This window comes from Bos taurus, chromosome 8 (genome assembly GCF_002263795.3).
Source record: "Bos taurus isolate L1 Dominette 01449 registration number 42190680 breed Hereford chromosome 8, ARS-UCD2.0, whole genome shotgun sequence".
Taxonomy (NCBI): domain Eukaryota; kingdom Metazoa; phylum Chordata; class Mammalia; order Artiodactyla; family Bovidae; genus Bos; species Bos taurus.
Window position 1 is genome coordinate 66,485,580 of NC_037335.1, and position 24,735 is coordinate 66,510,314.

A 24,735-nucleotide genomic window follows, 5' to 3' on the forward strand; every position below is an offset into this window, starting at 1 on the left:
ATACTGGATGGCTACCCACTCCAGTATTTTTGCCTGGAGAAATCCATGAACAGAGGACTCCTGGCAGGCTACAGTCCATGGGGTTGCAGAGTCAGATATGACTGAGCGACTAACACTTTCACTTAAAGTAACATAGAGAAACAGGTTTGGGGGAAAGGGAAACAAAGATCTAGAAACCATAAGTCCTCCTCATAGATGGAAAATGGCCTCAGTGGCAGGTACATGGCCATCTGCCGGATACAAAGGGAGCTTTTTTGTCTTCCACTGTGATGTCCTCCAAGAGTGAGAAGATGGCCTTCAGGGCTGACACAAAAGCCAGCCCTACAGTTGTGTTCAGATTGTTAGGGCAGGAATGCATCTTCGGATGGTTCTGCGTGAACTGCTCTGGCACATGGTGTGCCTTTTACGTGAGTAGAGAGCCAACATTTCAGTGCTGCTCTAAACATATTCTATTTAGGAGTTCTAAACAAAGATTAAAGAGTGCTTCACAACTCTGGAGTATTTTTACACTAGAATCACAAAGCGTTACCTTGCTCTATTTTCACTGCCAGTTTACTTTCAAGTTTAAATGTGGCAAAAGTAATCTACTTTAATTAATGTGCATTTAGTTTAAATACAAAATCACTTTCTTACCTTTTCTATATATATGCTTATATTTGTCTTAGAGATAAAATATTCAATATAATTAAAAAATTTAAATAAACCTCCAGTCTTTTAATATTTTAAAATGTAGTTGCCGGCAAGAAGTAATTTATCATGTTTTCACAACAATCCCGTTGATCTTGCTTATCATTTAAGGCTTAATGATGATTAAGTATAGTTAAAAAATTCAGAAAGACTTGGAGAAATGGACCTTACTTTTCTGTTATGTGTATAAAAAAGATGCTATGATAAACAATTTAAACACTAGCAATTATTTTCTCCTCTGACTAGACTGCCAAAGCATTTGTTTTCTAACAAATATGGTAAAAAAAACACAATATATATATATATATAAACACTTTCATTATGAGTTACTTGGGAGTAGATGTAAATTGTGCTGATTTCAAATTTCTAATAAACTTGGAGTTTAGGAATCCTGATTTGAGCAGGAATGGATGGTCAGATTATATGTAGTTCTAGCCAATCCTTTGTAAATCCTCTACCACCATTAGTTTAGGACAGTATTTATCATGTATTTAATTAGCAAAGCTCTGTTATGTTTGTGGATAATCACTAAAGGAGAAGATATAGTGTTTGTAGTGGTGTGTGCTCTGCATCCTGGTAAACACTTTGCCTAGATTGTTACATGGTCTATGAAAGAGATACTGTTGAATTCTACTTTTCAGGCAAGGAAGCTGAGGTCAAAAATATCATTTCCCTCAGTTTAGAAATGTGCAGCATGATTCATTCCACAGTGCTTTCCAGGGGCTACTTTATGCATGTGACTACTTGAACAGTAAATGATTCTATCATGCTGACATTTTAAAATTAGTTTATCTGACTTTTAATGTATTACTTATTTTGTATAAACACAGTCCATATGAACATCAAATACTACAAAGCTTATATTGAAGAGCAGTGGTTCATACCTCCCATCACCCCAAGGACTTTCAACTTGCCAGGGTATGTTCAGGGTATGTTCCAACAGGTATGTTCCTTCCTGTGGCCCCAAATATACTTCTCTGCCATCTTTTGGTCAGTCAACTTTAAATATCATCCACCAGATTTCTGCAGTGGTGCAGACTCTTCCATGCTATTTTGGTCCAATCAATATTCAGAATAAACATGATTACTGTTATATGTATATTGTCCACAGCTGAGGAAAGTTATGTCCTTTAATTACATCTCCTTTTTCTTTCTCACCCAGTTTTTTCTTTCCTTAGAGTCAATAAATGTTTCATTAAACAAAAATAAGAAATGTGCAGTCCAAGGCTAAAAGTAGTAAATAGCTTAGGTCATATATGTTGCAGAGAAGGCAGTGGCAACCCACTCCAGTACTCTTGCCTGGAAAATCCCACGGATGGAGGAGCCTGGTAGGCTGCAGTCCATGGGGTCTCAAAGAGTCGGACACAACTGAGTGACTTCTCTTTCACTTTTCACTTTCATGCATTGGAGAAGGAAATGGCAATCCACTCCAGTGCTCTTGCCTGGAGAATCCCAGGGACGGAGGAGCCTGGTGGACTGCTGTCTGTGGGATCGCACAGAGTTGGACACGACTGAAGCGACTTAGCAGCAGCAGCAGCAGCATATCTGTTGTGGCAGGGAATTAACTTGATCCTAGAGTCCAGGGAATTTTTAAACAAGAAGTTGAACAAAAATGGAGTGATCTCTCTTGATTAAAGCTACACATTATTTCACAAAGTGAAAGTGAAGTGAAAGTTGTTCAGTTATGTCCGACTCTTTGCAACCCCATGGGATATATAGTTCATGGAATTCTCCAGGCCAGAATACTGGAGTGGGCAGCCGTTCCCTTCTCCAGGGGATCTTCTCAACCCAGGAATTGAACCTAGGTCTCCCACATTGCAAGCAGATTCTTTACCAGCTGAGCCACCACGGAAGCCCAAGAATACTGGAGTGGGTAACCTAGCCCTTCCCCAGGGCATCTTCCTGATCCAGGAATTGAACCAGGATCTCCTGCATTGCAGGTGGATTCTTTACCAGCTGAGTGACCAGGGAAATCCTCAAAAGGTTTATCTCACAAAGGTAGCTTCCAATTTGTATACCTCAACTTAATGATTCATGAATAAGAGGTCTTTCCCTGAAAAATATCTTTTAATGTTACTGTTATTCATTTTATTTTCAATAACCCTTTAAGAAATTCTTACTATCCTTTATGTAAAACAGAATTAGATAAAACAGTTGCTTTCAAGTAGATGGTAGACTAGGAGTCTTGTGAATGCACAAGATGTAGAATAGGAGTCTCGTGAATGCGCTCCGCTAGGAAACCAGGTAGAAAGCACAAAGGACCCTGAGAGAGTTCCAGAGAAGCAGAGGGGCCCATTCTGGGGAATTCTACTATCATGTCTACCTATACAGGAGGACCTTGTTCATCCATTCTATAAATAACATTTTTAACTGATGCTTCTTTTCAGATAAAGATGCTTTATTTTTACCTGGTTTTGTAATTGCCCTGTGCATTCACAGAACTCCTAATCTACCATCTCCTTGAAAGCAAGTGTTTTATCTGATTCTATTTTACCTTAAGGGTAGTAAGAATTCCTTAAAGGTTTATTGAAGATAAAATGAATAATAGTTATCATAGAAGATATTTTTCACTGGAAGAGTTCTTGTTCATGAATCATTAAGTTAAGGTATACAAACTGGAAGTTGCCTTCTGGGTTCGGCAAAGTGTTTCTGAAGGAGGCAGCATGGATCTGCACACGTAGATGCAAGGAGGCTCAAGTCTGCCTGATACAAGGGGCAGAGAAGTGGAGCAAAGTGCCTGGATAACAGCCAGGACATGGAAGCAACCTAGATGTCCATCAGCAGATGAATGGATAAGAAAGCTGTGGTACATATACACAATGGAGTATTACTCAGCCATTAAAAAGAATACATTTGAATCAGTTCTAATGAGGTGGATGAAACTGGAGCCTATTATACAGAGTGAAGTAAGCCAGAAGGAAAAACATAAATACAGTATACTAACGCATATATATGGAATTTAGAAAGATGGTAACAATAACCCCATGTACGAGACAGCAAAAGAGACACTGATGTATAGAACAGTCTTATGGACTCTGTGGGAGAGGGAGAGGGTGGGAAGATTTGGGAGAATGACATCGAAACATGTAAAATATCATGTAAGAAACGAGTTGCCAGTCCAGGTTCGATGCACGATACTGGATGCTTGGGGTTAGTGCACTGGGACGACCCAGAGGGATGGTATGGGGAGGGAGGAGGGTTCAGGATGGGGAGCACATGTATACCTGTGGTGGATTCATTTTGATATTTGGCAAAACTAATACAATTATGTAAAATTTAAAAATAAAATAAAATTAAAAAAAAAAAAAAGAAATGATGAGTAGGTCTGTCTATCTAAAGAGGACTAAAAGAAATTAAGCCTGAATAGAGACACTGAAGATAAATTTAAGATGGCTTTGAAAGCAAAGATAAGAAAATGGAAAGTCATTTAAGGATTTTACCTGGAAAGATGCATCAACTAAAAATGTTATATATAGAATGGATAAACAATAAGTTTCTACTGTATAGCACAGAGCTGTATTCAATATCCTGTGATAAACCGTAATGGAAAAGAAAATGAGAAAGAATATATATGTATAACTATAACTGAATCACTACGCTGTGCAGCAGAAATTGCCACAATATTGTAAATCGACTATACTTACATAAAATAAATTTTAAAAAAACCTCTTTTACAATAAAGGGGAAATTTCCTTGCTCTGTCCACACAAATTTCCAGGATTTTCCAAATTCAGTACATTTTCCCCATCTTCAGGCTTTCATAATACCTTGTGTGTAGCTTTGTCTCAGGCTTTAGAGTGTGAATATTACTTTTCCCACTTATCAAGAAGAAGATAGAAATCAAGAGTCTCAATATTCTTAACTTTAAGATTCCATCGATGGGGATCAATGCTGCTAAAGGTCTATATAAGAGACCAACAGAAAAAGTTGGGGTAGGGTGGGGAGCGTGGAGAGATTTAAGAAAGCAAGAAAGGAAAAAGAAAGGGAATAGATGTTTTACATGTGGAGGAACAAATACAAGATGAAATTAGTGGGGTAGGTTCAGGACCCATACTTCATGGTGGTCTGTGTGCCCTAGGTGGACTTCTGCTCCACCAGCACAGAGACCAGAATCCAGAAGCTCAGTGTCAAGTGACCAGAGACTTCAGAGTTATGATGTGCCCATCGATTGTTGCAGGGAGAGGAAAAACATCCCAATAATAAGACACGGTAAGGAAAACTAATAATCAATTCATCTCATTTTACTTGGGTGGACACACATTTTCAAGACATGGCATCCATTTCACAGACACATTGCCAGCTACACAACTACATAAAAAGCCAGGCTGCCCCTACCTGTGAAGTTCCCTTTGTAGAAAGCCCCGGGTGACCTAGGTAAATGACCACTTGAGTGACCCTGCTTTTCTCTTCCTTCTTCCCTTTTAACTCCTGCTCTTACGGGTTAAATTCACCTATAAAGAGTAAAGCTGTGTCACTTCACTGCACACTGGAAACTAACACAATACTGTAAAGCAACTCTACTTCAATAAAAATTTTAAAAATAAATAAAACCTCATTCAAATTAAAGAAAAAAAGAGTAAAGCTGTGAAACCCTGTACACCACACCCTCAACTCCAATAAAGGCAAAGAGCTGGGTCCTTGCCCCTTCTCTCCACTCAAGATCTGGCTGGGTGGCCCCTGATGTGCTCTGTCCCCTCTAGTACCTAGAAGCAGTAAACTTTGTGTTTTCAAAGTTCCCTAATAATTATTGTTGATCCTAATGATCATCCTTCAGTCATAATAAGGACCACAAGGGCCAATCCAGCCACAACATATGGCTCTGGTTGGGAAACGTCTGGGGGTGGGGACGGGGGGTGGGGGGCGGCCTCAGGCAGTAGTAAGGCCTAGGTGAGTGCTTCAGGCCTTCCTTTCAAATGGCATCTTTATCAAGCTGGGAGTGACACAAAACAATACCTATATATATAAATAGATATGGGAAAAACAGTCACAAACCACTATTTTCAGCTCATTATAGGCAAATCTTATATCTACATCATTCTTAGATCTTTAAGTAGTATGTTGCATATCAAAGTTCTCAGTGTGTATATTTTAAGATACAATTCGCATCTCATGCGATTTACCCATTCAAGTGCCCAGTTCAATATTCTTTAGTATATTCCTAAGGTTGTGCAATTATCACTACAGTTTAATTTTAAAAGAGTTTAGCTCCCTCAAGATGAAATTCTGCACCCTTTAGTTCCTGTTTAGTCAATATGTCATGTCTGAATCTTTTGCAACTCCATGGACTGTCACCTACCAGACCCCTCTGTCCATGGGATTTCCCAGGCAAGATTACTAGGGTGCATTGCCGTTTCCTTCTCCAGGGTTAAAATCTGCATCTTCTCCCTATTCAGGGGTTGAACCTGCATCTCCTGCATTGTCAGGTAGATTCTTTACCACTGAGCTACCAGGGAAGCCCATACCCATTAGTAGTTACTCCCAATTCTATCTTCCCTCTAGGCCCTTACATAACATTATTCCATTTTCTTTTTTTTAATTTTATTTTATTTTTAAACTTTACATAATTGTATTAGTTTTGCCAAATATCAAAATGAATCCACCACAGGTATACATGTGTTCCCCATCCTGAACCCTCCTCCCTCCTGCCTCCCCATACCATCCCTCTGGGTCGTCCCAGTGCACTAGCCCCAAGCATCCAGTATCGTGCATCGAACCTGGACTGGCATCTCGTTTCATACATGATATTTTACATGTTTCAATGCCATTCTCCCAAATCTTCCCACCCTCTCCCTCTCCCACAGAGTCCATAAGACTGTTCTTAGAAAAGTACAACTTTCCAAAACTCGACCAGGAAGAAATAGAAAATCTTAACAGACCCATCACAAGCACGGAAATTGAAACTGTAATAAAAAATCTTCCAGCAAACAAAAGCCCAGGTCCAGACGGCTTCACAGCTGAATTCTACCAAAAATTTAGAGAAGAGCTAACACCTGTCCTGCTCAAACTCTTCCAGAAAATTGCAGAGGAAGGTAAACTTCCAAACTCATTCTATGAGGCCACCATCACCCTAATACCAAAACCTGACAAAGATCCCACAAAAAAAGAAAATTACAGGCCAATATCACTGATGAACATAGATGCAAAAATCCTTAACAAAATTCTAGCAATCAGAATCCAACAACACATAAAAAAGATCATACACCATGACCAAGTGGGCTTTATCCCAGGGATGCAAGGATTCTTCAATATCCGCAAATCAATCAATGTAATACACCACATTAACAAATTGAAAAATAAAAACCATATGATTATCTCAATAGATGCAGAGAAAGCCTTTGACAAAATTCAACACCCATTTATGATAAAAACTCTCCAGAAAGCAGGAATAGAAGGAACATACCTCAACATAATAAAAGCTATATATGACAAACCCACAGCAAACATTATCCTCAGTGGTGAAAAATTGAAAGCATTTCCTCTAAAGTCAGGGACAAGACAAGGGTGCCCACTTTCACCATTACTATTCAACATTATTCTATTTTCTGTCTCTGTATTTGTCTAGCCAAGATAATTCATATAAATGGAATTCAAAAAATAGTCTTTTGCGATTGGGATTTTTTCACTAATAATATTTTTTTCAAGATTCAACCATGCTGTAACATACACCAGTACTTCATCCTTTCTTGCTATGATTTTATTCCAATGTACAGATATATTAATACTATATTTTTCTTATTCATTAGTTGATAAACATTTGAGAAATTTCCACTTTTTGGTTATTATGAATAATGTTTCTGTGATCATTTGCAAACAACCTTTTTTGTGGAATTGTGTTTTCAATTCTTTTGGGTATAACTTAGGAGTGGAAGTGGTGGATTATATAGTGTCTCTATGTTTGCTTTCTTGGAGAACCACAAACTTTCCCAAAGATAGACTGGCCTTTGGGGAACTGAAGAATCAAGCCAGCTCCAAATTCATATAGCATTGAACTACGGTAACGCATATCACCTGCATTTTAGGTGAAACAAGGGACCTGTGAATATGAGTCAGATCAAATTTTGGAAAGCAGAGGTAGGGAAAATCATGAGACCCATGCAGAACAAGACAAATCTGGTAAAAGAAATGAGGTAAAGCTGACCCCTGGGGAGGAGAAAACTTATTTTTCCATCTTAGTTTCTTACAGCGCAGCTGCTGATAACTTGTGGCTTTTAGTTTAATCTTTTGTTTTGTTAATAAGAAAAACAATCAGCACTGATGCCTAATATACACAGCGCTAACCAGATTTTATTTAGGAACTCTGGGCATTTACGATAGTAAAACATAGTCTTTTGAACACAGTCTGAAGCTTAGATAAAAGATTATAAGATACTTTGTTGTATTATTTAGAAAGAGCTAATATACTTCGGGGAACCCATATGCAAATACAGGTGAGATTGACTGTCAGGACTGCAGACTATAGGAACACCAACCCAGGTACCTGCTGTGGATAACTAGAGGAGTGCAACTGGGGTGGTTACATACTCTTTCTGCTGTCTTTTCTTTTGGGCTGCAGCTCATTCTCACCCACAGTCTCCTTATCTGAAAATAGATACTTGATTTTTTTTAACTTTTTATTTTATATTGGAATATAGCTGATTAACAAAGCTAGGCTAATATCAGGTGTACAGCAAAGTGTTTCAGCCACACACATACAAGCATCCATTCTTTCTCAAACTCCCCTCCTATCTAGGCTGCCACAAAATACTGAGCAGAGTTTCCTGTGCTACATAGTAGGTCCCTGTTGGCCGTCCATTCCAAATACAGCACTGTGTCCATGTCAATCCTGACCTCCCCAATATCCCTCCCCCATTCTTTCCCCCCTGGTAACCACAGGTTCATCCTCAAAGTCTGTGAGTCTGCTTCTGCTTCTTATATAAGTTCATCTGTACCATTTTTTAAGCTTCTGCTTATAAGCAATACCATACAATGTTTCTCCTTCTCTGACTTACCTCACTCAGTAGGTCAAACTCTGGATCCATCCACATTGGTGCAAATGACATTATTTCATTGTTTTTAATGGCTGAGTAATATTTCATTATATGTATGTACCTCGTCTTCTTTATCCATTCCTCTGCGAGGGACATTTAAGTAGTTTCCATGTCTTGGCTTTGATTTCTTTTAGGAACTTGTTGTCTTTAGTCCTTATGGTCAGCAATGTTAAATAAGTTCCCTTTTGGAAAACCCCTTTTGGATGCTAAAACATTGTAGAGGCTGTTAGTGAAAGGATCTATACTGGGGGCGAGTAGAGGGAGATTGCACATCTTACAAAGATCTATTGGCCTCTGCAGTCTGTAAGGTGGTATCCATGTTTGGGGCAGATTGTAAGGAGCCTGATCTACTTATGGACTTGCTATGCACAAAAATATCTGGTGAGTTAGGAAGTAGCCAATGAGCAGAAAACCCAGGTATCGGTAGATGTGCCTTTAAGTAGGAACTTGGCTCAGATGAGTTGAGTCACCTTGCATCCTTCTCTAAAAAGATGACCAAGGATAAACTTGATAAATGCTCAAATAAAAAATACTCAATAATTCTTAATAGCAGCTCTTGACTCTGAGCCTTAAGGATTCTCCCTGATTATGTCACAATGCTCACAACAACTCCAATGACCTTAAAGACTCACTCTGCCTCCCTGAATACTCAGAATAAGAATGGCCATTTTCAGTTCAGTTCAGTCACTTAGTCATGTCTAACTCTTTGCGACCCCATGAACTGCAGCATGCCAGGCCTCCCTATCCATCACCAAATACCGGAGTCCACCCAAACCCATGTCCATTGAGTCAGTGATGCCATCCAACCATTTAATCATCTGTCATCCCCTCCTCCTGCCCTCAATCTTTCCCAGCATCAGGGTATTTTCAAATGAGTCAGCTCTTCACATCAGGTGGCCCAAGTATTGGAGTTTCATCTTCAACATCAGTCCTGCCAATGAACACCCAGGACTGATCTCCTTTAGGATGGACTGGCTGGATCTCCTTGCAGTCCAAGGGACTCTCAAGAGTCTTCTCCAACACCACAGTTCAAAAGCATCAGTTCTTCCAGGCTCAGCTTCCTTTATAGTCCAGCTCTCACATCCATACATGACTACTGGAAAAACCATAGCCTTAACTAGATGGACCTTTGTTGACAAAGTAAGGTCTCTGCTTTTTAATGTGCTGTCTAGGTTGGTCATAACTTTCCTTCCAAAGAGTAAGCATCTTTTAATTTCATTTCTGCAGTCACCATCTGCAGTGATTTTGGAGCCCAGAAAAATAAAGTCTGACACTGTTTCCACTGTTTCCCCTTCTATTTGCCAAGAAGTGATGGGACCGGATGTCATGATCTTAGTTTCCTGAATGTTGATCTTTAACCCAACTTTTTCACTCTCTTCTTTCACTTTCATCAAGAGGCTCTTTAGTACTTCTTCACTTTCTGCCATAAGGGTGGTGTCATCTGCATATCTGAGGTTATTGATATTTCTCCTGGCAATCTTTATTCCAGCTTGTGCTTCCTCCAGCCCAGTGTTTCTCATGATGTACTCTGCATAGAAGTTAAATAAGCAGGGTGACAATATACAGCCTTGACGTACTCCTTTTCCTATTTGGAACCAGTCTGTTGTTCCATGTCCAGTTCTAACTGTTGCCTCCTGACTTGCACACAGGTTTCTCAAAAGGCAGGTCAGGTAGTCTGATATTCCCATCTCTTTCAGAATTTTCCAGAGTTTATTGTGATCCACACAGTCAAAGGCTTTGGCATAGTCAATAAAGCAGAAATAGATGTTTTTCTGGAACTCTCTTGCTTTTTCCATGATCCAGCGGATGTTGGCAATTTGGTCTCTGGTTCCTCTGCCTTTTCTAAAACCAGCTTGAACATCTGGAAGTTCACAGTTCATGTAGTGCTGAAGCCTGGCTTGGAGAATTTTGAGCATTACTTTACTAGCATGTAAGATGAGTGCAATTGTGCAGTAGTTTGAGCATTCTTTGGCATTGCCTTTCTTTGGGATTGGAATGAAAACTGACCTTTTCCAGTCCTGTGGCCACTGCTGAGTTTTCCAAATTTGCTGGCATATTGAGTGCAGCACTTTCACAGCATCATCTTTCAGGATTTGAAATAGCTCAACTGGAATTCCATCACCTCCACTAGCTTTGTTCATAGTGATGCTTTCCAAGGCCCACTTGACTTCCCATTCCAGGATGTCTGGCTCTAGGTGAGTGATTACACCATCGTGATTATCTTGGTCGTGAAGATCTTTTTTGTACAGTTCTTCTGTGTATTCTTGTCACCTCTTCTTAGTATCATCTGCTTCTATTAGGTCCCTACAATTTCTGTCCTTTATTGAGCCATTTTATGAGCACTCAAAACAATTTGCTTCTTTGAATTCTAGTTTCTGAAGTTTAGAAGTCAGTTCTTTGTTCTTTAGTATTTCTGTAAACATTTCAAAGGAGAGTTTAAACACATTCACCCCGAAATATTTACCCAAACAATAGAATTAAGCATCTTTAGCTAAATTATTAAGCAGGTATATCTACCACTGCATTTTCATTAGTGATCAATTCCCTAATTCTATTTAGCTTCTGTTGCTGCCTTATTGTTGTCTCCTCTTCATCATCCCTCCTCCTAAATCCCACAGTCTGTGGCCCTATCCAATACATGCAGCCTTGTTCCTCTTTCATTTTCTAGCACTCAACTGACAGTACCGTGTGCATGCATGCCAAGTCGCTTCAGTTGTGTCCAACTCTTTGTGATCCTATGGACTGTAGTCTGCCAGACTCCTCAGTTCATGGGATTCTCCAGGTAAAAATACTCACCGGGTAGCCACGGCCTCCTCCAGGGGGTCTTCCCAATTCATCTAGTCAAGGCTATGGTTTTCCCAGTAGTCATGTATGGATGTGAGACTTGGACTATAAAGAAAGCTGAGTGACAAAGAATTGATACTTTTGAACTGTGGTGTTGGAGAAGACTCTTAAGAGTCCCTTGGACTGCAAGGACATCCAACCAGTCCATCCTAAATAAAATCAGTCCTGAATGTTCATTGGAAGGACTGATGTTGAAGCTGAAACTCCAATACTTTGGCTACCTGATAAGAAGAATTGATTCATTGGAAAAGACCCTGATGCTAGGAAAGATTGAAGGCAGGAGGAGAAGGAAACGACAGAGGATGAGATGGTTGGATGGTATCACCAACTCAATGGACACAAGTTTGAGTAAACTCTGGCAGTTGCTGATGTACAGGGAGGCCTGGCATGCTGCAGTCTATGGGGTTGCAAAGAGTCAGACATGACTGAGCGATTGAATTGAAATGAACTGATTTCTACTTTGCAAATAGATTCATCTGTATCATTTTTCTAGATTCCACATATATGTGTTAACATATGATATTTGTTTTTTCTCTATCTGACTACTTTATGTGACAGTCTAGGTCCAACCACATTTTAAACCTTCCCTTAGTCTTTTAGAGCTTCCCTAGTGGCTCAGATTCTTTCCCTGGTAAAGAATCTTCCTGCAGTGGGGGAGACCCAGGTTCAATTCTTGGGTCCAGAAGATCCTCTGGAGGAAGGAATCTCAACCCACTCCAATATACTTGCCTGGAGAATTCCATAGACAGAGAAGCCTGGTGGGCTACAGTCCATGGGGTCGCAAAGAGTGGGACACAACTGAAAGACTAACACTTTCACTTTCATTTTCACTTTTCTAACCTCTAGCAATCTCCTTATGAACCTCACTCTCAGCTTATTCTTTTTCTTACCTTTCACTTCACTAGGAACATGAAGAAACCAGTAGAGAATTTCCATAAGCTACCCCTTTTGCATTTAACTGTCCACCAATATCTGCCTCTGTACACTGGGCTTTCTCACCTTATAATAGGATGATCTATTTTTCCATGCACCTAATTAAGGACAAAGATTCATCAAGGATCTCCTCTCTCATAATTTTTCACTTTTCCTTGAATTATTTCTAATATCATCCAAGTTTATTATCATACGTCCCATCTTACAATAAATAAATAAAACCTTCTTATGGCCTACTTCCTCAGCCAGCTACTGGCCTACTTTACTCCTCTCTGCACTAAAATTTCCTGAAAGGATTTTCTGTACTCACTCTTTCTGAATCTTCTCTATCCATATTCTCTTCAATCCACTCCAATCAGACTTTTGACATTCCACCAAAACTACTCTTGTCAAATCACCAATTATTAAGTCACATGTGCAAAGCCAATAGTCAATTCTAAGTTTTCATATTATTCATTTGACACAGCTCATGATTCCTTTACCTTGATGCACGTTCTTCATTTAACTTCCAAAATAGCACCCATAGGGTTGTTTGAGAGCTCAAAATGGTAAAGTGGACAATCCAAGAAATAAAAGAAGGAAGCAGCTCTGTCCTTTGGACTTAATCACACATTATCAATTCTGCCATTCTCTGCTTGTTTCTTGTGAGTCACTAAGTCCATCCCACATTCAAGGGGAGGGGAGCTAGGCTCTGCCTTTTGGAGTGTGAAAATTTGGGGGGAATATTTAAAAACTGTGCATGTAATGACACAGTGATGATCTCAGTGAAACTTGAGTTACTAAAGTGAAAGTGTTAGTTGCTCAGTTGTGTCTGACTCTTTGTGACCCCATGGACTGTAGCCTGCCTGGCTCCTCTGTCCATGGAATTTTCCAGACAAGAATACTGGAGTGGGTTGCCATGCCCTCCTCCAGGGGATCTTCCTGACCCAGGGATCAAATCCAGGTCTGCTGCATTGTGAGCAGATTCTTTGCCATCTGAGCCACTAGGGAAGCATGAGTTATAAATCTGGGCTGAAATAGTCATTTCCATCATTCTCCTGGTGAACTCAAGAACTAATGGAGAAATGTAGGAAGAACAATTTTTAAAGTTATGATATGGTAAATTGTATTTTAAATATTTTGTAATTGTGAAGTGGAGATTGTTTGGGAATACCATCAAAGTCACTGACCATCAGAAATTAATAACCCTAAATCAGAGAGTCAGTAAACTTTCTGTGAAAGTGTTACTTGCTCCATCATGTCCAACTCTTTGGGACCCTATGGACTATAGCCCACCAGGCTCCTCTGCCCATAGGATTTCCCAGGCAAGAATACTGAAGTGGGCTGCCATTTCCTTCTCCAAAACTTTCTGTCGTTGCCTGAATTGCATACTGACTCTTTCTGAGTTCATATGTTGAAGTTCTAACCCTGAGTACTCCAGAATGTCACTATAGTTGGAGAAAGGGCCTCTAAAGAGATAATTAAATTAAGATGAGGCTGTTAGGGTGAGCCCTAATCCAGTATGATTAGTTTCTTAATAAGAAGAGAAATTCAGACACACAGAGACATGGGGACTTGTGGGCACAGATTGGAGTGTAGGGACAAGGCAGGGACAAGGGAATCAGATGTAAGCCAAAGAGAGAGACCTGGAACAGATCCTTCCATGACAGCCCTCAGAAGAAACCAAACCTGCTGACACTTTGATCTTGGACTTCTAGCTTCCGGAACTGTGAGAAAATAAATTTCTGTTATTTAAATCATCTGGTCTATGGCAATTTTGTTATGGGAGCCCTAACAAAATAATGCATTTCCTAACATAAGATCTTTTTTCTTGGCACTCCACTGGCAGTCCAGCAGTTAAGACTCTGTGTCTCCACTGCAGGGGACACGGGTTTGATCCCTGGTTGGGTAACTATGATCCCACATGCATCAAGGTATAGTCACCAACAAAAAAAAAAAAAAAAAGAAAGAAAACAAACAAAAAAGGAGAGGTCTTTTTGTCTTAATTTCCAAAGATGTACTCTTCCTCTTTGTATATGGGCTTCCCTGGTGGCTCAGTGGTAAAGAATCCGCCTGCTAATGCAGGAGATGCGGACTCAATCTCTGGGTTGAAAAGATCCCCTAGAGAAGGAAATGGCAACCACTCCAGTATCCTGGCCTAGGAAATCCCATGGACAGAGAAGCCTGGCAGGCTACAGTCCATGAGGTAGGACTTAGCAAAAGAACATGCACACACATATTGTTATAGATTATGTGAGTACACAAGGAATTAAGATCCACAACATTTCCCTGTTCTGATTATTTACCAATGATATTCTGATGATTTTCCATACTTTGAATAGCCTCAATGTTTAACAAACGCCATCAGATCAGATCAGATCAGATCAGTCACTCAGTCGTGTCTGACTCTTTGCCACCCCATGAATCGCAGCACACCAGGCCTCCCTGTCCATCACCAACTCCCGGAGTTCACTCAGACTCATGTCCATCGAGTCAGTGATGCCATCCAGCCATCTCATCCTCTGTCGTCCCCTTCTCCTCCTGCCCCCAATCCCTCCCAGCATCACAGTCTTTTCCAATGAGTCAACTCTTCGCATGAGGTGGCCAAAGTACTGGACTTTCAGCTTTAGCATCATTCCTTCCAAAGAAATCCCAGGGCTGATCTTCAGAATGGACTGGTTGGATCTCCTTGCAGTCCAAGGGACTCTCAAGAGTCTTCTCCAACACCACATTTCAAAAGCATCAACTCTTCAGTGCTCAGCCTTCTTCACAGTCCAACTCTCACATCCATACATGACCACAGGAAAAACCATAGCCTTGACTAGACGGTCCTTTTTTGGCAAAGTAATGTCTCTGCTTTTGAATATGCTATCTAGGTTGGTCATAACTTTCCTTCCAAGGAGTAAGCGTCTTTTAATTTCATGGCTGCAGTCACCATCTGTAGTGATTTTGGAGACTAGAAAAATAATGTCTGACACTGTTTCCACTGTTTCCCCATCTATTTCCCATGAAGTGGTGGGACTGGATGCCATGATCTTCGTTTTCTGAATGTTGAGCTTTAAGCCAACTTTTTCACTCTCCACTTTCACTTTCATCAAGAGGCTTTTGAGTTCCTCTTCACTTTCTGCCATAAGGGTGGTTGTTGTCATCTGCATAACTGAGGTTATTGATATTTCTCCCGGCAATCTTGATTCCAGCTTGTCTTCCAGTCCAGTGTTTCTCATGATGTACTCTGCATAGAAGTTAAATAAACAGGGTGATAGTATACAGCCTTGATGAACTCCTTTTCCTATTTGGAACCAGTCTGTTGTTCCATGTCCAGTTCTAACTGTTGCTTCCTGACCTGCATACAAATTTCTCAAGAGGCAGATCAGGTGTTCTGTTAGTCCCATCTTTTTCAGAATTTTCCATCAGTTTCTCTTAAATATACATTTTATATTTGTTTTCATGTGTATCAATTTATGATGTTCATACTTATGTGTCAATTTGACTGGGCCACTGGTGCTCAGATGTTTGGCTAAATATCATTCTGGATGAATCTGTAAGGGTGTTTCTGGATAAGATTAGATTTGGTTCGTAGGCTGAATAAAGCTGATTGCCCTCTCCAATGTAAGTGGGCATCAACCAATACATTGAAGACCTGAATAGAAAACCAAGAAGATGCAATAAGAGAAAATTTGCTTTCTCTGTCTGTCTTTAAGCTGGAACATTGGTCTTCTCCTGCATTTGGATTTGGGCTAAGGCTATAACTCACACTATCAGCAGTTCTGCTTCTCAGGCCTTTGGGCTTGGGCCAGAACCTTATCATCAGCTCTCCTAGGCTGTCAGCTAGCTGACTGCAAATCTTAGGACTTCTCAGTCTTCATAACCACATGAGCCAATTTCTAATAATAAATCTCTCTATACATATCAGATTGCTTCTACTTCTCTGAAGAATCCAGACTAGTACATAATAATTCATTATTTGAGTGAAAAATGGGGCTGTCACATTTGAGTATGAGCAGAAAGCAAATATCAGATAGTTGGAAATACCATTTTCTTGGGTTGATTTAATCATACAACCAGCTGTTCTCTTTTTCCCTTATGAAAATAGCAAAATGTTATACAGTTGCTTACCATAAATGTTCACATGTCACAAAATAACTCTATTGTCTAACTAGAATCACTAATGGACTTGATGCCTTGGAAGATTTTAATTTATGGTCAATCATTGAGAACCTTAAAATAAGCTTTTCTAAAGGAAAACTGAATTAGGATAATCCATCTACTGGTACTGAAAGACCAGAATCAAATTGCTTGATTTCTAAGAACACAGACATTAATTGGATTAAAAATTGCCAAAGCACCCCCCCACCACCACCATAGCATGTGCCCCCACTTATCTTCTGTCCTGTTATAGTGGGTGAGCTGTCTTTAACTGTCGGGAACAGCCCCACCATCACTTGGGGCTCCTCTCTCACTCACCAGGAATTCTCCTTGCATCTGCATCATTTTCCCCTTCCACTGATCTGGAGAGAACACAAATAAGAAATCAAACATGCATCCCCTTCTAGTCTCTTCTCATTTCCCTATAGCTCCAGCTGTATCTCCCCACTTCTCTTCCCCTTTACAGCAAAACTTACACAAGAAAGATATGTAATTATTTTTAATCATTCTTCCTCGAACTCAATCTGATAGCATCTTTTGGAGCTGTTCTTGTCAAGGTTACAATGACCCCTGCATTATTAAATCAAAAGATTGCTTCTCAGGTCTCATCTTCCTAGAATCACCAACACCATATGGGCTGCTGAACACACTCTCTTCTCAGATGCCCTTTCCTAACTTGGGTTCCAGAACATGTCTCCCAGCTTTCCTTCTGACACCCTGACCACTGTTTTTATACTCTGTGCTGCTTTATCCTCATCTCTGTGGTCTCTAAACTTGGGGGGACCAGGGTTCAAACTTTGGACATTTTCCCATCTTCCCCTCTGCTTCCTCCTCCTCTTCTTCTTAATCCTCATCATCTTCTTCCCTGTCTTCTCCTTTTTCTTCTCCTCCTCTCCTCTCATCCCTTTACCCTTCAACTCCTCCTCTTCCTCTTTCTTCTTCTTCTCCTTCTCAACACTCATTCTCTCTGTTAAGCTCATCCAGTTTAATAGCCCTCGGTATCGTCTTAATACTGATAAATTACAAATTTACATATATAGTGTGGACAACTAGCCTAAACTATAGATTTATACTTATTACTGTTCACTGTTCACTCCCTGCTGTATTTTCAGTGCCCAAAACATTGCCAAGAACTTAATAGGCATTCAGTAAAGTTTGTGAAATGAATGAATGTGTGAACAAATAAATGAATGGATGAACAGACAAACCCTGGCTTTGCCATTTTTATTGTTTGCACAACTTAAGCAAGTCTCATAACTTTTCTCAGTTTAGATTTTCTGGGATAAAATGGAAGACAATCAGCCTGACCTCTCCAGGTCAGTGTGGGAATTAAGTGCAATTTTTTTTTTTGGAAAGACAGAGGCAGTCTGGCATGCAGGAACTGTTCGTACTTACTCTCTCCGTCAGCTCAGTTTCCTATCCCAGACATACTCATGTGTGGAGAAAGTCAGGCTTTCTGGAGCTGACTGACTGCTCGAAACTGGCCCCAATTACAAGAGCAAGTTGTCACAGGAACCGTGCTGGCTGGAGCATCCCCCCACGGGTGTCATGTTCACAGGGTTATTGAGAAGAATTTAAAATTGTATGCCTCCTCTGTCCCAACCCCTCCTGACATCATAGAAGCAGACAAGCTGAATATGGGTCCTAGCATCCCCGATGCTTTGACTGGCCCTGACAGCTCTACCCAGACCACAATGTGGCTATGAAACAGGTCCATGCTTGCCCTGGGTCGCCTGGCTCCCTTATGAAATAATGGATCCTCAGAGTACACCTCTGATCCCAGGAGAGACTGAAGGTGTGGGCCCCACAACACAGGACCTTTGGCTTCCAAAGAGACAGTGTTGCTTTCTGGATCCTGACTGAGGGCCAGGGGCTACTGTCCACACTTTATGGGGCCTCAGGTTGATGGAGCCCCCTGTCATCAGGCTCCCAACTCATCTGTGTGGTTGAACAAGAGGACTGTGGAGGCCCAGGCAAAGCAGTTAATGGAAAAAGCGAGGATGCTGTCCCACTCTGGGTTGGAAGTTGGCCTACAACAGGCCAAGAAAGAGGCTTCAATTTCCTTCATGACCTTAATCTTTAGGTTAGAGTCACCTGAAACCCACAGGATAGTTTTGGTCTACAAATATCCAGAATTTTTTTTAGCCATCTAGATGCATATTTTTGAATTCCAGAGTGTCCTTCTCTGCTTGACAGTCTCCTCTTGATCCCCTCGGGATTCACCTCAGTTGCTGTATTCCCCAAAGCCATTCTCTACCTTTGTGTCTCAGCCAGCGCAACATGGGTTCATTCAGCAGGATGATGAGCCATTAGCATAAGTTTCTCCTCAGCGGGGCTCCCCCACAGGCTTCTTTAAATGGCTACATCTAGTGTCATTCTAGGAACCCCTCAAAATGCAGGAGAAGAGCTAACTCGGAGCACACAACTGGGTACACAGAGGAAGGAGATGAATTGAGGAGATGAATGCATTCTTGAAGCTCATGTAAGTCAGATCAATTCCACTTTTTAAGAGCTAGAATATGTTTAAAAACTTAAAGAAATGTAAGACAAGCTTTTTACATTTTTACAAAAATTTGGATATATTTACAAATTAACATTAAAAATTGAAGAGTTTAGGATTTATCTGTCTGTCCAGCAGTTAAGACTCCACACTTACCATGCAAAAAGCACAGGTTCAATCCCTGGTTGGGGAACCAAGATCACAACCAGGCATGGCCCCAAACCTGAAAGTGTTAGTTGCTCAGTCAAGTCTGACTCTTTGCAACCCCATGGACTATAGACTACCAGGCTCCTCTGTCCATAGAATTCCCCAGGCAAGAATACTGGAGTGAGTAGCCTTTCCCTTTTTCAGATCTTCCCAACCCAAGGACTGAACCAGGTCTCCTACTTTGCAGGCAGATTCATTACCATGTGAGCCACCAGGGAAGCCATGGCCAAAAGACCAGAATATAAACAACAGAAACAATATTGTTGCAAATTCAAGAAAGACTTTAATGGTCCATATCACAAACAAAACAAAACAAAAAGACAAGGACTATTCCAGATCTATAAATGTAAATGTGTGTGTGGGTGCTAGTTGCTCAGTTCTGACTCTTTGCAACCCCATGAACTGTAACCTGCCAGGCTCCTCTGTCCATGGAATTTTCAAGGCAAGAATACTGGAGTGGGTAGTCATTCCATTCTCCAGGGGATCTTCCCTATTCAGGGATTGAAGCTGGGTCTTTGGCATTGCAGGAAGATTCCTTATCATGTGAGCCACCAGAGAAGCCCAATAAATACAAAGAAGGGTTTATTTCTGTAATATGTGTGAAACAGAGACAAACTCAACAGTTAAGATGATCCTGGTTTGTGGACATTTTCTACCAGTTTTTAATCTGACTAAAAATGACATGCAGGTTGATCAGGGAATATCACAAAGACATTAATTGCAAGTTTGCATGTAAATTGCTGTGTAGTTAAATTTCATGGACATTTCCTTTCACCTAAGTAGAAAATAGAGAGAACTGACCCTGCTGTGATCTGGGGAGGAGATAAGACCAATGGTCTCCAAGCTGCCAATTTTTATTCAGTATTTAAGTTTGAATGTGTTTAACCTTATAAACATTAGTGAGCTTGCTTATCTGAGGAAAACTTTCATTGCAGCATTATTTGACTTTTTTTCCAAAAAGCAACTCTCAAATTAATCACAGTAACTACAGTTTCTAATATGTGGGTGTGCATGCATGCTCAGTCATGTCTGATTCTTTGCGACCCCATGGACTGTAGCCCACCAGGCTCCTCTGTACATGGAATTCTCTAGGCAAAAATATTGGAGTGTGTTGCCATTTCCTACTCCAGGGGATCCTCCGGACACTTCCTAAGTTAGCCTCTAATTACATGAAACTGATAAGTACTCATACAAAGAATTCAAAGAAAATCCTAAGTTTTAAAGAATGACATTGATGATTCTATAAATGACAATTTATCTTTGAAAGAGAACTGTGACTTAATATGATGCAAAGGCAATCATCACTCTGCCTCTGAACCCAAGGGGTGAAACTACACTTAATAAAGTCAGCCAGGAGTGCCACTTACAGCTCATGGCTTCATTCACTGGAGAAGACAACCACTCTGACTCATTGCAAGGACTGATGCTGAAACTGAAGCTCCACTACTCTGGCCATCTGATGTGAAGAGCCGACTCATTGCAAAAGACTCTAATGCTGGCAAAAATTGAAGGCAGGAGCAGAAGGCAGTGACAGAGGATGAGATGTTTAGATAGAATCACCGACTCAATGGACATGAATCTGAGCAAACTCCAGGAGACAGTGAAGGTTAGGTAAGCCTGGTGTGCTGCAGTCCATTGGGTCACAAAGAGTCAGATACAATTTAGCGACTGAACAACTGAATCAGAGGCCATGGCATTTGTGTATTTCAGCAGTCAATGGAGTCCCAGAGGTGTACATGCTAGGGCTGATTGAGCTTGGCTATGGGAAAAAAAATTATCAGTAGCAGTATAACTAGGTTCTCTCATTATACTGATTAAATGGGTTTAAAACTGGTCTTAGTGGTTGCTTATCCCCTTGGCTACAGAAATGTCAATCTCTTCTGAGCACAGTGATTTTTTTTTCTCCAATACTGTTTATCCCATAGGCTATCTAGGAACCCTCAGTCCATGGTACTGTGTGTGCCTTCCATTTATGACTTCCCACTCCTTGATCCCCTCTGTTCATTATTTACTCATTACTCGTTCATACTCTCACACTCATCTTAAATTGTGTTTCAATAAAATAGTGTTTAGAATTTGCCCATGGACCACTCCCACACACAAACATGGACAAAGAATTTGAATAGATGTTTCTCCAAAGAAGATACACAAGTGGTCAATAAGCACATAAAAACTTTTAAACATCACTGATAATTAGGAAAACTGTAAACCAAAACTACAAAGAGATACTATTTCACACCTATTAGAAGAGTCACCTTCAAAAGCAAGACAAAAAATGAGCAGTGTTGGCAAGGATGTGGAGAAATGGGAATTCTTTCACTGTTCTTGAGGGTGAACGTGGTGTAGCCAATATGTGAAACAGTATGTTAATTTCTCAAGTAGTTAAAAAAGGAATTACCACATAGTCCAGCAATTCCACCCCCAAGTATATACCCAAAATAGATGAAAACAGGGTTGTGAAGAGATACTGTACACCCACATTCAAAGCAGCATTATTCACAGTAGCTAAGAATTGAAAGCAACACAAATATCCATTGACAGATGAGTGAATAAGCAAATTGTGATATATACATATAATGGACTATTACTCAGCTACAGAAAGGAATGAAATTGGGTCTTTTGTGGAGACTTTGATGGACCTAGAGTCTGTGATATGGAGTGAAGTAAGTCATAAAGAGAAAAAAGATATCATGTATTACCACTTATTTGTAGAATCTAGAAAAATGGTACAGATGAACCACTTACATGGCAAGAATACAGACATACACATAGAGAATGGGCATGTGGACTTGGGACAGACAGAAAGGGAGTGAGATGAATTGGGACATTGGGACTGACATACATATGCTACCATGTGTAAACTAGATAGGTGGGATGAAGCGTAGTGGGATGGAGGTCAAAAGGGAGGAGATTTATGTATACATGTAGCTGATTCACTTTGTTGTACAAAAGAAACCAACACAACATTGTAGAGCAACTATACCCCAGGTTTTTTTTTAAACGAAGGAAATTTCATCATATGCTACAACATGGGTGATCTTTGAAGGCATTGTGCTAAATATAACAAATCAGTCTCAAAAAGACAAACACTGCATGATTCCACTTTTATGAGCTAACTGGAGAAGGCAATTCATGGAGACACAAAGTAGAATAGTGGTTGCCAGGGGCGGGGGAAAGGACAATGGGAAGTTGCTGTCTAATGAGTATATAATTTCATTTCTGCAAGATAAAGGGTTCTAAAAACTGGTTGTGTAACAATGCTAATGTGCTTAACACTACAGAATTGTACACTTAAAATGGTTAAGATGACTCAAAATCAGTAGAAGGAAAGAAATCATAAAGATCCAAGCAGAAATAAATGAAAAATAAATGAAAGAAACAGTAGTAAAGATTAATAAAACTAAAAACTGGTTCTTTGAGAAAATAAGCAAAATTTACAAACCTTTGGGCAGGCTCATCAAGAAAAAAAGAAAGAAGAATCAAATGAACAAAATTAGAAATGAAAAAGGAGAGGTTAAAAAAGACAGTGCAGAAATACAAAGGATAATAAGAGGCTATTATGAACAACTATATGGCAATAAAATGGATAACCTGGAAGAAATGGACAGATTCTTATTAAATTTCAATCTTCCAAGACTGAATCAGGAAGAGAGAGAAATTATGAACAACCCAATTAGAAGCACTGAAATTGAAGCTGTGATCAAAAATCTTCCAAAAAACAAAAGCCCAGGACCAGATTGCTTCACAGGAGAATTTTATCAAACATTTAGAGAAGAGCTAATGCCTATCCTTCTAAAACTCTTTCAAAAAATTTTAGAGGAAGGAACACTTCCAAACTCATTATGCGAGGCCACCATCACCCTGATACCAAAACCAGACAAAGACAACACAAAAAAAGAAAACTGCAGGCCAATATTACTGATGAACATAGATGCAAAAATCCTTAACAAAATTTTAGCAAACAGAATTCAGAAACACATCAAAAAACTCATACACTGTGATCAAGTTGGGTTTGTTCCAGAGATGCAAGGATTCTTCGATATATGCAAATCAATCAATGTGATACACCATATTAACAAACAAAGATAAAAACCATATGATCATCTCAATAGATGCAGAAAAAGCCTTTGACAAAATTCAGCACCCATTTTTGATTAAAACTCTTCAAAAAATGGGCATAGAAGGAACCTACCTCAACATAGTAAAGGTAATACATGATAAGCCTACAGCAAACATTATACTCAATGGTGAAAAACTGAAAGCATTCCCCCTAAGATCAGGACAAGACAAGGGTGCTCACTTTCCCCACTATTATTCAAGATAGTTCTGGAAGTCCTAGCTACAGCAATCAGAGAAGAAAAAGAAATAAAAGGAATCCAGATTGGAAAAGAAGTAAAGCTCTCACTGATGACATGATGCCTTACATAGAAAACCCTAAATATAGTACCAGAAAATTACCAGAGCTAATCAGTGAATTTAACAAAGTTGCAGGATACAAAATCGATACACAGAAAACAGTTGCATTTCTATATACTAACAATGAAAAAATCAGAAAGAGAAATTAAGGAATCAATCCCACTCACCATTGCAACAGAAAGAATTAAATATCGAGGAATAAACTTCCCTAAGGAGACAAAAGAACCATATTCAGGAAATTATAAGACACTAATGAAAGAAATCAAAGATGACACAAACAGATGAAGAGATGATATTCTGTGTTCCTAGGTAGAAAGAATCAATATTGTGAAAAAGACTATACCATTGAATGCAATCTACAGTTTCAATGCAATCCTTATCAAATTACCAATGGCATTTTTCACAGAACTAGAACAGAAAATTTCACAATACATGTGGAAACACAAAAGACCCAGAATAGCCAAAGCAGTCTTGAGAAAGAAGAATGGAGCTGGAGGAAACAACCTTCCTGACTTCAGATTATACTACAAAGTTACAGTCATCAAGACAGTATGGTACTGGCACAAAAACAGAAATATAGACCAATGGAATAAGACAGAAAGCCCAGAAATAAACTCATGCACCTATGGGTACCTTATATTTGACAAAGGAGGCAAGAATATACAATGGGGCAAAGACAGCCTCTTCAATAAATGGTGCTGGGAAAACTGGACAGATAAATGTAAAAGAATGAAATTAGAACACTTCTTAACACAATACACAAAGAAAAACTCAAAATGGATTAAAGGCCTAAATATAAGACCAGAAACTATGAAACTCTTAGAGGAAAACATAAGCAGAACACTCAATGATGTAAATCAAAGCAAGCTCCTCTATGACCCACCTCCTGGAGTAATGAAAATAAAAACAAAAGTAAACAAATGGGACCTGATTAAACTTAAAAGCTTTTAAACAGCAAAGGAAACTATAGGCAAGATGAAAAGACAACACTCAGTA